Source organism: Danio rerio, chromosome 7, assembly GCF_049306965.1.
Source record: "Danio rerio strain Tuebingen ecotype United States chromosome 7, GRCz12tu, whole genome shotgun sequence".
Taxonomy (NCBI): domain Eukaryota; kingdom Metazoa; phylum Chordata; class Actinopteri; order Cypriniformes; family Danionidae; genus Danio; species Danio rerio.
In genome coordinates, this window is record NC_133182.1 from 41,318,981 (window position 1) to 41,336,348 (window position 17,368).

At 33.5% G+C, this 17,368-nt stretch overlaps 1 long non-coding RNA gene across 1 annotated transcript in view; it reads left to right on the forward strand.

Moving 5' to 3' along the window:
• si:dkey-151p11.2 overlaps window positions 1-17,368 on the forward strand; it is a gene marked incomplete at its 5' end in the record, with an annotated part of 49,419 nt that overhangs the window by 7,645 nt on the left and 24,406 nt on the right. The window contains 1 exon segment of the long non-coding RNA NR_125798.1: window positions 10,286-10,336. This is a non-coding gene — a long non-coding RNA (si:dkey-151p11.2).

Here is a 17,368-nt window from a genome sequence, read left to right on the forward strand (position 1 = left end):
CCAGAGTTTGAGTCTGGCTAATGTTGGTGCATCGTGGCACATTGGGAATAAACTGCTGCTGACCTTACTCTGTATTCATGAGCATGTGCTGGTGTTTGTGTCTCCTCTGGAAAAGTTTGGTTTTGTAACAAATAACTTGAAGCAGGCTTAAGCCCAAATGAGAGCTAGAATTTTAGATATGGGTCAAAGGCAAGATGGCCGTTTTGGTGTCTGCGTCAAATAAAGTTTTACGAAGGTTGTTTTATATAGGAAAATTAAATGCAAGTGTCTGCTTTAACCCGTGTAATCCAAATTCTTTTCTTACAATTTGAGTAGATGCTTTTCACTGCATAGGCCTTCCAAAGACACAAAATGCATGCATACTTTGATATAATGTTGATTCAGTTAGGGTTTTTTTGGGGGATTTAGATTTTTACAATAGTGACCGGTCAGAAACGGCATGGTCAGAATTTCATTGCAATTAAAAACATTTGTTATACTGCTGGTCACAGTAGGGTATGTGCACATTCCATACCAAAATACTTTCGTTGAACGCTTAACGTGACTTTTTTTCTATTTTATATGGTACCTTTTACAGCATCAATGTTGTAATGTCATTAAAATATAGTCAGTTAAATAGACTTCGGCATTCATTTAGTTGTTCAAGTAAAAAAAGATGAAAAGTCGTTTACACGCACACTCCCTTCAGGACCAATCGGCTAGCGCACAAACTCCATTAGAAGTACTGGGATAAAATAAGTAATCATACTTTAAAGGCCAAATTTACACAACTTATATTACATCACCATGTAGACCAGCCGGAAGTGTGTAAACTGAGCTGGACATCAGATGACACACATATATTTTAATCAACTCTCATTTTATCTACACTCAAACAAATGATTTTTGTTGCTTGTTTAAACTGCTTATTTAAAATGAGATTAATCAACACAATTCCTGAGTTTTTTAAGACAACTTAATACCTTTATGTTCAATCCACTTAAATTGGTAAAAGCAATTAAGTTAATCTAATTAATTTGTCTTGGGACAACATAAAGAAATTGTGAGGAATCCAGCATTTTTTACTGTTTTAACTTTTCATTCAACTGTTGAATCTCAGAATTTCAAATTGTTAAAATACAACATTAAAATGTTGGTCAGATATTGCTCTGTCATTATTAGTGTGACATTTATGTTCAAATTAATCTAAGTATCTAAAAGAATGTGGGCAAATATGTGTTTTATTGTAATTGCATCATTTTATTCTTCCTGGCAAATGAGTATAATGTAGTGGTTTCAATGGGTAGTGCTGGGTAAATTATTTGGGGACTTTACTGTTACACTAAATCATTAATATGTCATCAAACGATTCTTGTGCCAAATATGCCTGACAAGCTTTTTTTTTTTTTTTTTGCTATATAAAAACTGAATGACATTTTGGTGAGTTACTTTTATAAATCTTGGTAAAATGTGATGTTAGACCTTTTACTTTTTCCTTGAAAAAAATAATAATGAATAATAATAAAAATAAATAAAACTATAAATATATCACACTTATTGTTTTGATGCTTTCAACTTTGACCTATATGTTGCATGGTAGTTAACATTCGTTGGAAGCTTTTTAATAAGTTAGTTCACCCCCAACAAAAAAAAAAACTTATCATCATGCCTTCATGTTTTTCAAAAACTGTTTGTTTGTTTTCTTTTGATGAATGTGGCATTTGGCAGAAAACTCAATTTGCTTATTTCCATACAGTAAAGTGAATGGAGAAATGGGAATGGTTCAGTAAGTGGAGATGGGTAGACATTTTTGTTTTCAACATCCCATCAAAATGACCAACATTTAACATTCTTTATATAATATTCTAACTTTGTTTTTCATTACAGAAAACAAATGTACAGTTATAGAGCAACATATAATAGTGGTGCCCAGATGCTTTTATTATAATAATTTTTTTGATAATTGTGACCCTCGCAATATCAATTTCGCAATATCAATTTAAATTGTGAAATTATTAGGCAAATTAAATTATTAGGCATAATGTGTTTTCTTGGTTACAAATAAAAGATAAAGATTTCACAGATAGGAGAGAGATGTAAACAAACAGCTTTTCACTCTTTCTATTTGAAGAAAATTGTATTATATTTGTTTTTTTAGCAGGTTCTGTTTCTAAAATATATATAAAACCATTAACAGTTTACAATGTCGATGTGCAGATATTAGGTGGCCAGTTAAACTGAACCCTCTTTTCATGAGTGTGAGCAGATGATGTCAAGATTACATTTTTTTTTTAGGTAATTTTTCTGCTAAAGGTGCTTTTTTTTGACCTGCTAATTTGCTAGTATACAGTGAACTAAGGTAAAAATAAAATCTTTTGGTAAGTTATTTTATTTGACGTGAAATGATTTACTAATAGTTTTTAAAACAGTATTTTACTTATTCTTGTATTTCTTTTTATTAATGCTGCTTTTGACCTTGTACTAATTGAGACTACATATGAATATTTATGCGTTTGAATATTTATTTGTCAGACTACAGGACCATTTGAAATGAACTTGTGAAGGCAAAAAGAGTGCAAATGAAAAGGTGAATAATTGCTGAACTTAAGAGAACCATTTTATAATATATACATGCAATAAAGTTTAACTTAACAAAATTAGTGTTGACGAAAATACTAATGAGTCTCACAAAAACATGTTTGTGGTCACGTTTCACTAAATGGAAAAGAAAAACAAATCGTATTTTGCATAACCAACATTGTAAAAAGGCTTTACTTTTCATTCATTATTTAGCTTATTTGCCCCTAAATTCTCATTACTGTAATTACTTATTTAAAAGTAACATTTCCGTCAACTTAAGTTGAAATAGATTATTAATGCAGTTTTTTTTGTGTGTGCTCATCATAATGGGCCTTTTGTTGCATGGTGCAGAAAGTTCACGAAGAACAGCCTGTTCCAGCTGAAGCTGCAGTTGTGTTGTGTAGTGTGAGCTTTGTGAAACATATTTCAAGAGATTTTTTTTTTTTTTTACAAAATTCAGTTTATCGTAAATTCTAATTGCTGAGAAGTGTAAGTAAATTTCGGATTAATTACTAAAAATGATCTTCTCAATAAACGTGTAAAGTAGTTTCTCATTCTTATTCGGGGGCAAAAGAAGACAAAGTCATGAAAATGCTATTTTTCCAACATTTTCTAAGTAAGTTTTTGACAATCCTTTATTTAAAGTCTCAACTGAGATTATTGTTCACAACAGCTATTGTTTTCATTACAGTGCCACTGAAATTTAGCCACTTATCTGCTGATAAAGCAGTGTCCTACATATTAGCATTCGTCAATGCACTATTAGGAAAACACAAGTTATGTCATACTTTTTTATATATAATTGTGACTGCTTTGAAATCATTGCATATCTGCTTGATTATTGCAAGAAGTGTTTAATGTCTATAAAATATACATAACTTGCATAAGATGTGTGTTTGTGTGTGTGTGTTTGTTTGTTACTTAACATGCCACTGGTGCAAAATCAAGGGTGTTATTCAAGAAAAAAAAGGCTGTACAGTATTTAAGAAATTAAAATAGCAAAACCACAGCTTTCTACCAATAGACAGTACAGTAATGCTAATAAACCTAGAATAAACAGATCAGTGAACAAGGATTTATTAAATGTGATCAATCATATCAATAATTGTGTAAAATGTGTTTGTGATTTTTGTAAAAAGACGGTCATTTTATTTTAGAAATGTCATTGACGAAATCTCTGATGTGGTGCTACAGTTTTTTTTTTTTTTTGTGCCTCCCTTATTGTCAGTGATTTATATAACTTTATGAACATAACTTTCTAAACATAAGAGAAGGTTTTGACGCCACCCTTGAAGTGATGCAGTTCTCTTAAGCCAATCAGAATGCTTCTTTTTATAGGAGCATGTTAATCATGAATGAAACGATGAATGTTTCATTTCACAATATGTGCGTATAGAGACTGAACATAAAACGGCTGTTTCAAATAAGCATTATATTCTTTTGCATTTTATGATAGATAGATAGATAGATAGATAGATAGATAGATAGATAGATAGATAGATAGATAGATAGATAGATAGATAGATAGATAGATAGATAGATAGATAGATAGATAGATAGATAGATAAAAAAAATATTTTATTTCGTAAATTTCTTGTCTTTATATTCTCTAGCAGTGTTTCGTCTCAGCTCAGGCTGTTTTAATAAAGATGCTGCCGCAGACTTTCATTAACTGGGTGCTTCAGGCAAATATGCAGTAAGAAAAAGGCATGCTGTCTTTGGCCTTCCAGCTGTGTGGATGTCCATCAAACTCGGCAATGTTTTTTTATACTTCAAAAGAGGCAATGCAATTGACTTGACAGACTTTTGACATGTTGGTAAAAATTGGCAGCAACTTTCAATCAGCTGTACTTTACAGTCAATTTTAGTGTAAGAACAGATGCAAATGTCAGTTGTGCATTGGGAATGTTTTTGCTACTGTTATTTGTTATTTTTAAGATTGTTAGGCCAAGCAAAAACCAAATATTTTTACTATTATCAGTGCACAGTTTTGTAGTTGAGCATTATATTATATTATATTATATTATATTATATTATATTATATCATATTATATTATATTATATTATTCATTCATATATTTTCTTTTCAGCTTAGTCCCTTTATTAATCTGGGGTCGCCACAGCGGAATGAACCGTCAACTTATCCAGCATATGTTTTATGCAGCAGATGCCCTACCAGCTGCAACCCATCTCTGAGAAATATTATATTATATTATATTATATTATATTATATTATATTATATTATATTATATTATATTATATTATATTATATTATATTATATTGTATTATACATTTCGTAGGTGCATGCTATTGAAAAGAATCAACATAGACGCAGCAACAATGCCCTTGTATTAATGCAAGTTTGCAGACATTAAAATATAAGTAAGAATTAACTTTTTATAGGACTTGTGGAGCTCTGCATTCAACACAATCTCACGACAATTTGTAACTTTTTGATTTAGTGGCTAATTCGTATAATTCTAATTCATACAGTTTACTACGATTTGCTCATCCCCCAATGATGGTTGGGTTTAGGGGTGGGGTTAGGTGCCATGCCTCCTTTTTAAAATCTGAACTCATACGAATTTGTACGAATTAGCCACTAAATTAACAAAATGTAAAATACTTAAGTTTTCTCATGCGATCAGGCTGCTGCATCGATGGATGGACACTTAACTGAACTGAACTGAACTGAACTTCAGCTGAAAACTGGACTGACATAATTTTAATTTACTAGAACTTCTACATTAAGCTGCTTTGACACAATCTACATTGTAGAAGTGCTATAGAAATAAAAATTAAAAAAAAACACATGAATGTTGACAAGAACAACAGGACAAAACCAAAGCTACTTTTCAACTTTTAGAAGTGATGGGAATCTAATATTTTTTTGTATGTGCATTTTGTTTTTATTATTGATTTAGCGAAAGATGGAGCTGACAGCTTTTATTTTAGTGGTATACATTATTTGTATTTTACGATGTTTGTTTTCACAGAACCAACAAGAATAAAAGTGTAGTGCAGATAATAAGTCTAGCTCTTTTGTATCTGAACATCTTGCTCTAGTTTTGTATTCTACCATTTGTACCAAATTCATGATTGCTTTTTTGATGTAAAGTGTTTTTCATTGTGACTTCTAAATGCAAAAGCTTTTTTTACATTGCGATTTCGATTGTAAGGTATAAAAATGTGAGTCCACACACTCTGTTTTACATCAGAGCGATTCAGTTCTGCGAGGGTAGAAAAATAATGATAATCTCCCCCCACCCCTGTTCTATATGGTAAGTTATTAAAACTAATTTCCGCATGGAAGAGTTGGACAGTAGCCTCCACAGCACAGCCCTTGCAGACTCATCTGTGTCTGGTAGAAATAGCACAGAAAAAGAGAGTTAATTATTTCCAGCCAAACCCAAAATGCCTCTGTCTCTCTCCACACAGATTGGCTTGTGATTTGCATGAGGATTTTGAGGAGCTTTTCAGTATGTTTGCCGTGTCTGTCCTGGCTGTCTGTTTAAACAGGCCTCGAGTAATGAAGAAGAGAAGATGGAAGTAAGGAAGGAGGGAGGGAGAGAAAGAGGAGGTGTGCTAAACCCTGGTTTCCCTCCTCAGCCCTTTTGGGACGTGAAGGCCCCAGATGGTGTAGGGGTGTGAAAGCAGTATTGTGTGTATGTGTGTGTGTGTGTGTATGTATGTGTCTGTCTGTCTCTCTGTCTGTCTGTACATTCGTTCCGAAATCAGGGGCGTCCTTGGTAAAAGAGCCCAGCCCTAATGTCATCTGTTTGAGTGGAAGCTTGTCTCTGTCTCTGAATGGAGACAAAGGCGAGTGGACACAACACCCCCCCTCCCTTGCCCATTATCTTTGTCCCTGTTGCCCTCTGCAGCCCGGAGCCTGACACCCAGTGCTGGGGGCTTTGATTAACCAAGTAGAGACACTGGGGGTCACAGTAGCCTCTGCCCTGATTAGCCTGCACTTGGCCACTGCTGACCCCTCCTTCCAAAGAGAATCATGTGAGGGCTCTGGAGAAACTGAGACACGGGACATAATGCACCTTGACCTGTCTAGACTCTGCTGTTAACAAATGGATAATGTGACCTTTTTTCATGTTGTTGATGTAGTGTTACCACCCTCTCTGCCTCTCTATTATTTATTTATTTTTAGATAATTAGGGTTAATGACTTGCCTGTCGTCTCAGTTTGTTTCTCTTTTTCTTTATTTTTTAATTAGTGTTTATTCTTTGTAAGAAACTTTTAGAATTGAATTGTTGTTAGTAAATTTCTTGATAGGTTTACATCAAAAGTCAGAAAAAAGATCCTGTTCTCTATATTGTGAGACGTCACATTTTCTGTAAGTATTTTCTAAACTTGTTTAATGATGCTACGCTTTTATTGTTTTTCTGTACAGCTTGTATTATTTGTAAAATCAGTCAAGCTGTATTTCATTTTCGTATAAAGTTTTAAGCAGCTTCATTAGAATGGCAAATGCATTATGTTCACTGTAAAAAAAATGCTGGGTTACATAATCGATTTACGTTGGGACAACATAAAGGAGTTATGGTAACTTATTCGTTTTTTTTTTTTTTTTTTACAAATTTAAGTTGCTTAAACATAAAACAATTAAGTTGTCTGAAAAAAAACCCCTCAAGAATTGTGTTTTAGCTCATTTGAAGTCATTTGAACAAAGAGCAAATATAATTGTTTTAGTGTTGTTTATACTTTACTTGAATGTGAAATGCAACTGATATACCCAGTATGTTAATTAGTTTAGTAAATAAAGATATTTTAGTTTCATAGACTGTAAAAATGTTGCTGCATTAACCCTTTAAGACCTGAGATATCAAAAAATAGGCAGAAAATTCTTATTTTCTGGAACTGAGATGTTTATTAAACCATAGCAAACAACCATAGCAAACAAACAAAATAATACATCATTTTGCTTGCAACAAGTTAATTTTAATGACAAAATTATTTTGCCCTTGACATTTTGACAACAAAGAACATTTCAGGCAGTTTTTACCGGTTACCTTTTATCAAATCATATACAACATGTTTTTAAACAAAGTATTGATTAGGTGGTTATTATATAGGTCTTAGAAACTCGTGTATCAAATATGATACATGCGGCTCTATAAGTATTGTTTCATTGTACTTGGAGAAAAGTTTTACGAACACTGCAATCTGACTGTTAAGGTAACGCGCATGTTCAAATCAAGTGATATTTCATGTTTTTCAAAATGAATATTGGTGGACATGTATAGCGTTTTCTCATGTTAAAATTAAAAAGGGGTTCTATATCTGAGATTATGGGGTTGCTATGTTTAAGTCGACTCTGTTTCTGAATGGAGACAAAGGTAAGTGGACTGTTTAGGTTTACCTTGTGTTGGGTTGGTTGAACACTATCATATCATATCTGTTGCTTTATTTTTTTTAAATTACTGTGCACACTTCAGCAAAGAGATATCACTTTGCTGATTACTTTAATACATAAAGATGAGATTGTACTGTTGTTAACCAGAAGCTAACAGTAAAAGAAATTAGTTAAAGGAATAATTCACACAAAAATTAAAACATACTCTGTTTTCTCACTCTTAAGCAAGTATAAATCTTATACTGTTTCTAGTTTTAAAAAAATGTTAAGCTGGTTTATTGCAGTGTAATTACAGTTTCATGTTGCAAATGAGTAACTTTCTGATAAGTAAATTTAAGTAATATTGTAATTTGATGAAGTATTATGTGAACTCAAATGTATTCAAAGTTTATAAATATCTGTTTGCTCAAATGATTTAAGTTGCCTTGACTCGTTTATGAGGGGTTAAAAGTGTGGCACAGATATGAATGTTGTGACCCGTAAAAAATGTTTATTTGTTACACGTAAGGTGGAAGGGAACTGAATTGTAAAACCATATAATTCTCCTTACTTTAGTATTATGTGCTGAGTCAAGGTCTCTGGTAAAATATGATGATTGCGCCTTTTGGGAGCTGGATACACGAAACCTGATGACAGCTGGAAAAATTTGGTCACTGGAATATTGCAATTTCAAAATCTTTCTGAAACGCTGGTGTGAATGTTGTGTTTTTTTTCCTTTCATTACGAATGGCTGAAGGCATAGTTTGCACACTGAAAGCGCAGGAAGTGCCGCTGTTGTTGTTCCTGTGCGGGCGGGTGGGTAGATAGGTGGGTGGGTTGTTGGTTGGTTGGTTGTCTGTCTGCACTCCTTCTGCTGCTTTGCCGTCATGCAGCAGTTTCTTCCACAGATCTGGAGTCTGTGATGGTGGAGTGTTCTGTCAGGTATGGTCAGATAAATCGGACCCTGGATCAGCGTTGGTATAGAGATGGTTTGTACCAGTAAAGGAGGGTGCCGGGGGTTGTTATGGTCGTGCTCTGTGTGGCTGCTCCTGCTCCGCCCTTTAACCAGCCACTCAGAGCCAAGAAAATGGCAGCTGCAGTAAGATTCCCCACCCGCCCCTCCATTTCCCCAATCCCCCACAACACCACCACCTCCACCACCCTTTTTCCCCGCTCGCTTTTCCCATGTTTTGTCACTTTTGAGGTAAAACGAACTGGAGTCTTGTGTCCATTGCAGCTTTTCACACTGACGCTGTGTATGGCAGCTTCTCTCACGCCCTTGTTTTGAGAAGTGCCCAGGTTTGTGGGCTAAAATGAAACGCGACAAACATGTTCTACCTCAGCCAGCTGCATCCTTGCACAGTTCATAACCATGAAGAATTTAATAGAAGTATTTATCCTCGTACAAGAGATGCTTTATTGAATGCATTTCATGGCAGTCAAAACGTCACCCGTGTTTTAATGAATGCTGTCGTATGTGTGTCATTCATGATGAATGGATGTAGTCAGGGTTTTATTTGCTGCTGTACTTTCACATGGTGGATCTGCAAAACACACTCTGAAAAATGCTGGGTGGTGTTAACCCAAATTTGGGCAAAATATTTAGAACCCGATGATTGGATTTGCCTTTATTTTACACACATTTGTGTTCAACAGTACAGCTTTTTTAGTGTGGTCTGTAGTTTTGAGTGTAGTTTTGATAAAAATCAGAAATACATAATATTAATAAATAGATTCGATGACACCTAATTGTTTGCAGAATCTTCCTCCTGCTTTGCTATGTCATTAATTCCCCAACTGCTCAATCGATTGTGTTTAAGTTATGTGCTGTATAATTATTCTGTTTCTAAATGTGCAGTAATTTAGATATATATGACCAAGCTTAACTCACTTAAATGTCCAAAATAAATCGTTGTTGCCAAGAAACAGTCTAAACAATGACCCAGTTTGTTTGCCAGTACAGCCTAGAGAGAGGCAGGTCAGGTTTTGTGGAGGACGTAATGTAACTCCCTCCGAATCTACTATAATGGAGCTCTGCCCTCTGATATTGACTCTCTCCCTATGTGTTTGTGTATGAGAGCAGGTTAGGAGAATATGTCAAGGTTATTCTGTGCAAAACATGTGACCCTCCCTATTTTCCAGCTTGAGCTGATGATAAAATAGAGCTTGACAGTTCAAATAAATAGATCATTGCATGTCAGGCTTAAAATTACACTGTGTATTTGAATTCTGTACTTTCAGATGGTGTCACTGAATTTGCGTGTGTGTGTGTGTGTGTGTGTGTGTGTGTGTGTGTGTGTGTGTGTGTGTGTGTGTGTGTGTGTGCATTTTGCTCTGTCCTACTGATGTTCTTTTTTGTGAATTTGTCTGTTTATTACAGGATAGTGAAGAAGAAGAACTGTGATGGTGCTTCTGCAGAGGTGTGATACAGGTAGTAATAATAATGTAATTGTATGTATATATTTCCTAACTGCATTACACTGTCCTTCACTTGTTTGTAGTACTACACTCCAATCTATATTGCCACTTTATACACTGTCAATAAATGGAAAACGTATAGCAAGTCTCAACTACTATAACATTACCAGTTCAACAAGTTAATGGGACAGAAAATTCTAATTATTTTAGTAAGTGGCACAAATGATCCATAATATCAGACTAATTTACGAGTTTTAGAAAAGTTTGGACACTTTATACACTGTAAAAATGTGGAATAAAAATATAAGTGGATTTAATATAAACAGTTTTTTCCCAAAAACAAATCTCAAGAATTGTGTTTTAGCTAAATTCAAAAGTGTTTTGGGTGTATAATATACAAAATATGAAAGACATGATTAATACAGAAAAAAAACATAGAAACCAGTTAAGAGGCCAATTGTTTCTCAGGATTTAGGATTTATAATTGTTAGTACTTATTTTATACTTACTTATGTTAGTATTTTTGCAGTTTGTTCAAAATACTTACTTAAAATGAGCTGAAACGACACAATTCTTTAGTTGTTGGGGACAACTTTAATTGTTTTATGTTAAATCAACTTAAGTTAATTTACATTTGGAAAACACAAAGGGATTGTGTGGAACTCAGCATTTTTTACAGTGTACAATTATAATTATAAATTGTCATTAGTTTATTTTATGTTACTGAGAACATTTCTTTTCAGTAAACAAAATAGTGCAATGTTTTACTTTTAGAAAAGTTAAGAACACACTATTTGGTGTAAAATTAACCTGCTTTTCAGTCACAACAAATAAAAACATTTGCGATTTTGGATGGTTTTTGTGTTCGAAAGAAAATGTTTTTCGTGCTTATTCAAAATTTGTAAGCACTTTTTTCAGTCATTTAGCATAAAATATTAATAAATCCAGTAAATCCAACAAATTGCAAGTGGTCTTTTTCCATAGCTGTAAAACAACAACATTAATATAAAACAACAACCCAGTGTCTAAGTAATAGCTAAATTATTACAAATGAAAAGAAAGAAAGACAGAAAGTTCTTGCTTTTAGGCTTTCATTTAATGTTTGAAATGGTATGTTCTGAAGTTTTTTTTTTTTATCAGGAATGAGCTAGCAAACACCGATCATTCACATAATATTTGTAGACCTTTAAACTGAATAGGATGATTTAAATGGTTATTTTGTCCTGCTCATGGTTAGTGGGAGTCACGGCCTTTTATGTCTCCAAATGTCGTACAGTATAAGGTCAAAAGTCGCCGTGCTGTATTAAAAAGATGACAGTAACCATTCTGTAAAGGTCAGCCGTTCGGTTTGTTTCCAAGGTGCCACAATGACTCCTCTTGTGAGCTTTTGATTCACTTTAGATTAGATTTAGTTAATGATATATCATCCTGTGTAATGACAGAAGTAAACTTTTGCAATCAAATATTCTAAGTTGGCCAATACAATGTTTAAATGTGCCCTTTTGTTTGCAGTTACACTCATATCAAGCCAAGTTTCTGAGTAGACAGTTAATTAGTTTTAATGTGTGGCTATTTTAATTATATTTGGAGTGGTGTGCTTCTTAAGACACATTATGAATGTAAAGAGGACTCTTGAACCCTCACTAGGCTGATTTAAATGCTTTAAATCAAATAAAGAATTTAAATTTAAAAATGTAAAGTCTGTGTGTGTGTGTGTGTGTGTGTGTGTGTGTGTGTGTGTGTGTGTGTGTGTGTGTGTGTGTGTGTGTGTGTGTATGAGTGTTATTCGGGGTCAGTAAGTAAATTTTTTTTTGTAAGCGTTTTTTATAAAGCAACACACTGTAAATTGCAGTTACAGTGCTTAGCATACATAGTACACCCCTCACAAATCTTTCAAATTCATATTTTTACTAGGAAGCTATACAATATTGTATTTGTGTATATACATTAGATTAGTCTGTACTGAAGCCAAATCTGGAGCTTATGTAAGAAAATAACTTCCAAAACCGTTCCAAAAACTAGTACACCTAAATTTATGTTAAAAAAATTAAATACAAATAAAAAAGGAAAAATGAAGAAAAGCAAAAAAAAAAGAAAAATGTAGTTGAAATTTTGTAGGTTTTAATTTATATTTGCAATATTTTGCTTGCATTTTTTTATCTTTAATAATGTTTAAATTTCTAAATATGTTTGGTGATCTATATATATATATATATATATATATATATATATATATATATATATATATATATATATATATATATATATATCTTTTGTTTAAATGCACCAAAATACATTGCCTATATTCAGTGAGAAATGGATAAAATATTTATTTTCAAAATGGGGTGTACTCAATTATGCTGAGCACTATAGTTGCTTTACTTGAAAGTGAGTATATGCTTTTTTTAAGTGTTTTTTTACTTAAGTAAGCCTTTTTGCAACTTGGAACTATTGTTGCATTATTTTATTTAATTATGCATATTTGATTTACTTAATAATTTAAGTCAAAATATTTACTTGCTTGTTTTTTAGGTAAAGCCACTAATTGCTTTTGAAGTCTATTAAAAATAATACATTAAACCAAGTTAACATCAGTTTATTCCTGTCTTACACATGGTTTGGGGGGAAAAAGGTGAGATTTATTGTCGTAATTTAAAACAACTATTTTCTGTTATAAAATACTTAATGTCATTAGTCCTGTGACGGCAAAGCTGAGCTTTCACCATAATTTCTCCATTGATTCTCAGGAATCATTCAAATGTGCTGATCTGCTGCTCAGGAAACTTTTTCTTCTTTTTTTTAAATAAATGTTGAAAACACTTGCTGTGATTAATATTTTTTGTGGAAACTATGATACTTTTTAAATGTAATTAATAGAATTGTAAAATTATAATAATACCAATAAACCATTTACTTGAAATAGAAGTCATTTGTAACATTAAAATGTCTGTCACTCTTCAGCATTCTTGTTGATTAGAAAATAAATGAATAAAAATAATGTCATCAACTTTGAACATCAGTAATCCTTCTGAAAAATGACTGCATTCATGAGTACAATCTTTACTATTTATTCTAAACTGTTTTTCAAGGTGTATCAATAAAATGCCTGTGTTTTCACATCGAAAATGTTCATGGTTTCAATAAAGTTACTTCCAACTTCAGGCTCACCATCTTTTTCAAATCATACCATAACCGTTAACTTATTAACAAGTCCACGTGCCACTCACTACCCTCTACGACTGCCACTTGTACCGTACAAGCTCATTAAAATTTCTCATTAAACTTTCTTGAAATTAGTGCAACTCATGTGGCGGTTATATGTGTGTGTGAGAGACATGAGAGAGAGACGGAGCGAAAAAGAAAAGCAAGAAAGCGAAGTTTCAATGCCTCTGCTTTCTTTTGTCCTCTGAGTTGACTTCTTAGGAGCCCATTGCCGGAGCTCCATACATGAGAGATCAAGAGTTACCAAGGTGCTCAGAAGATAGACAGACACACACTCATTCACTCAGACTCATTTCCTTTGCATGTCAGAGCCCTGCTGGGGTTTCAGTAGAGGTCACTGACACCACCAGTGGAGCTTTCCCCCTAAATGACAAAAAAAACAACCCCTGTGTTAGAGTATTTGTGTCTTCTCTTCACAAAACTCCAAGGTGTTAGAGGAGAGTTGATTTAGATGTTGTTGTGTTATGATGGACCTGATATTATATTAGTCAGGGAATGTTCTGTGAAGCATTTCGAGGTAACTTCAGTGGTCTAAAAAGGTCAGTGTATTTTGTGAACTGAAGAAGTTGTTGTTTGCAATTGTATACAACATATTAGAAATCCTCGTTCCCATCAACTAGCTGCAGCATTAACTTGTGTTGTAACAAGATTAAAATATATTTGTCCTGCGGATTAGCATTCTTTACCGACCCTTTTGCTGCTTTGCCGGACTGGTCTGTGTGTGCAGCAGTCTTTTTGATCTGCCGTGCGTAGTGAGGACTCTGGCTTGGGTCTGGCCATCCGAGGGCCTGGTGTGAAATCGGCCTGATGTCATCCCTTTTGTCCTCCGTTTGCATCCCTCACTCCTTTAATGACGTTTCCGAACCTCGCAGCCGCATTCCTCAGTGGTCCATAGGAAGCGTTTGGAGGACTCTGGGCAGAAAAGCACAGTGGGAGTGTTTGGAGTTTGGGGAGGGGGGATCTTTTGTATGGAAAGCAGACGAGTAGACATCCGTATTCTGATACTTTCCCTCCACCTCAGGCTATTCTATTGTTTGTTTGAATCGACTGAAGTGAACCCTGATATCAGGAGTTTAGTAGTTGTAGAGTTTGGTAGAAATGGTTATGATGCCATAATTGAATATAATCATGTATCAGGGCGCATACAAGCAGTCTGGAGTGACAAACAAGATTTATTTGCACATATTGTACACTTGAACTACCCTCTGAGAGATTGCACTGTGAAAATAAAGGATCTTTTATATTAAATGGTTCCATAAAGAGACTATTACATCTGCTAAACTTTTATTCCACAAAAGGTACCTTATAGCAGAAAGTTGTTTGGATTATTAAGTCATGAAGAAATTGTTCTTTAAAGAACTTTTTACAAAAAAAACTGTAATGCATTATTGTTTTTAAGAGTGTATAGTGCATGTGTGTGTGTGTTTGTGTGTTAGAGAGAGCGAGAGAGAGTTAAATGTGGGTGTAAGGTGGAGAAATCAAGATGGGGTGTGGGCAGGATTGAGGATTGTTCCTTGCAGAGGAAATGAGCCACCTGCAGCCATGACAGGAGGTTTTGACCTTCATTTGGGGTTTCTCTCTCTCACTCTTCTCCCCCCCCCCCCCTTTCTCTCTCTCTCTCTCTCTGTGTCTGTCTCTCTCATTACTTTGCTCACACACAAACACACATACTTTGGCTCTATAGAAAGCCAGTGAGGGACCTCTCCCCTTAACCATTGGGCATCACTTCCTCATACAAGTGGCGCTAGAAAAGAAGTGTAGATGAGGCATTGTCATTGAGCAGGTCAGTGCATGGGAAATGCCAGTTGTCTGTGGCCCCCATCTCCTCCCCCCAGAGGACAGGTAGACTATGACAAGATGTTTTGTTTTATTATATATTAGTTGAAGTCAGAATGATTAATTTTTATTTTTTTAATATTTCCCAGATTATGTTTAACAGAGCAAGGATATTTTCTATGTCTGATAATATTTTTTTCTTTTGGAAAAGGTCTTATTTGTTTTATTTCAGCTATAATTTTTTTTTATAAAAAAACATTTCAAGGTCAAATTATTAGCCCCTTTATGCTATATTTTTCGATAGTCTACAGAACAAACAATCCATATACAATGATTTGTCTAATCACTCTAACCTGCCTAGTTAACCTAATTAGCCTAGTTAAGCCTTTGAATGTCACTAAGCTGAATACTAGTGTCTTGAAAAATATCTAGTAAATTATAATGTACTGTCATGACAAAGTTAAAAATTAATCAGTTATTATAAATCTTTTTTTTAAGTAGTTCTAAACTTGAGTCTTGTTTTACTGAAAACTTTTTACTGAAAAAGCAGATCATTAAAAATGGTTTCACTCATCATAGGCAAGATGTTATTTCACTTTGGCAAATTTTTTCACTATATTGTATGTAAAAAAATTTTTTAATGTGTTGTTTATAAGTTTGCAGAAAATTGTAGTGGATAGTCTACAAAGCTTGAATTAAGTTCTAAAGTTTGTCTCAATTATATTGTTTTGGATGACATGCAAAAGTTGGAGTGAGATATAAACAGTTGAAGTCAGAATTATTATCCCCCTGAATTATTATCCTCCCTGTTTATTTTTTCCCCTAATTTCTGTTTAACGGAGAAGATTTTTTTCAACACATTTCTAAAAATAATAGTTTTAATAACTCATTTCTAATCACTGATTTATTTTATCTTTGCCATGATGACAATAAATAATATTTGACTAGAATTTTTTCAAGACGCTTCTATACAGCTTAAAGTGACATTCAAAGGCTTGACTAGGTTAATTAGGTTAACTAAGCAGGTTAGGGTAATTAGGCAAGTTATTGTATAAAGGTGGTTTGTTCTGTAGACTAAAGAAAAAAATAGCTTAAAGGGACAAATAATTTTGACCTTAAAATGGTTTTTGAAAATTAAAAAACTGCTTTTATTCATGCTAATTTTTTCTTTTTCCAGGAGAAAAAATATTATCAGACATACTGTGAACATTTCTTTGCTCTGTTAAACATCATTTGGGAAATATAAAAAAAAATTCAAAGGGGGCTAATAATTCTGACTTCAACTGTAAATGTATGTAAAACTTGCATTTGTGCGTTATTTTATTTATTATTATTTTCATGTTTTCTATTGTAAATTTTAGAATTGTATTAAAGTGGTTTTGTTTGTTTGTTTTTATAGTCTGAATTAACTTTTTTTTTTATTTTATTCTGCGTAAAGTTTTCCACCTAAAGCTATTCTTTAAACAGTTAAATTGTGACTAGGTATTATTTTATCTGGAGGGCAAACATTACCGTTGTGGCATTTTATGGTGCAAATAGCTTAATTTAGGTCAGATTTTTATTTTATTATTTTATTGCAAATTACAATGAAATGTTAGCGTCCAGTTTAAATTACAATTTGTCCAGAAGCATTTTATCCATTAGTTAGCAATGACTGTTAGTTAATTATTGCGTTTAACAGCATTGTTTTTCCTGTGCTGTTTTGCAGGAGTTAATAAAGGTCGTGTTGTCTAAAACAAGTAGCCTCATCATTATCCGAAATTATTATATTTTCGGTTTCATGTCTAAATACAGCTAATAATAATAGTCCAATTTTTTTGTTGATGTCTGCGTAATAGAAATGTTATTTTTGGCAATAGTGTTAGCTTTTTCTAGCTGAAAGTCCGTACACAGGGATCCCTAACAGACTCAATTAGAGTCCCCGTCTCCCCTAACGTCTCATTCGTCACTTTGATAGTGTTTTCGTTTCATGAATTTAATTTCATTTTATTTAATTGTGTGAGCATTTAAAGTGGGAGAAAGCATGAGATGTAGCTAATAATGTTTA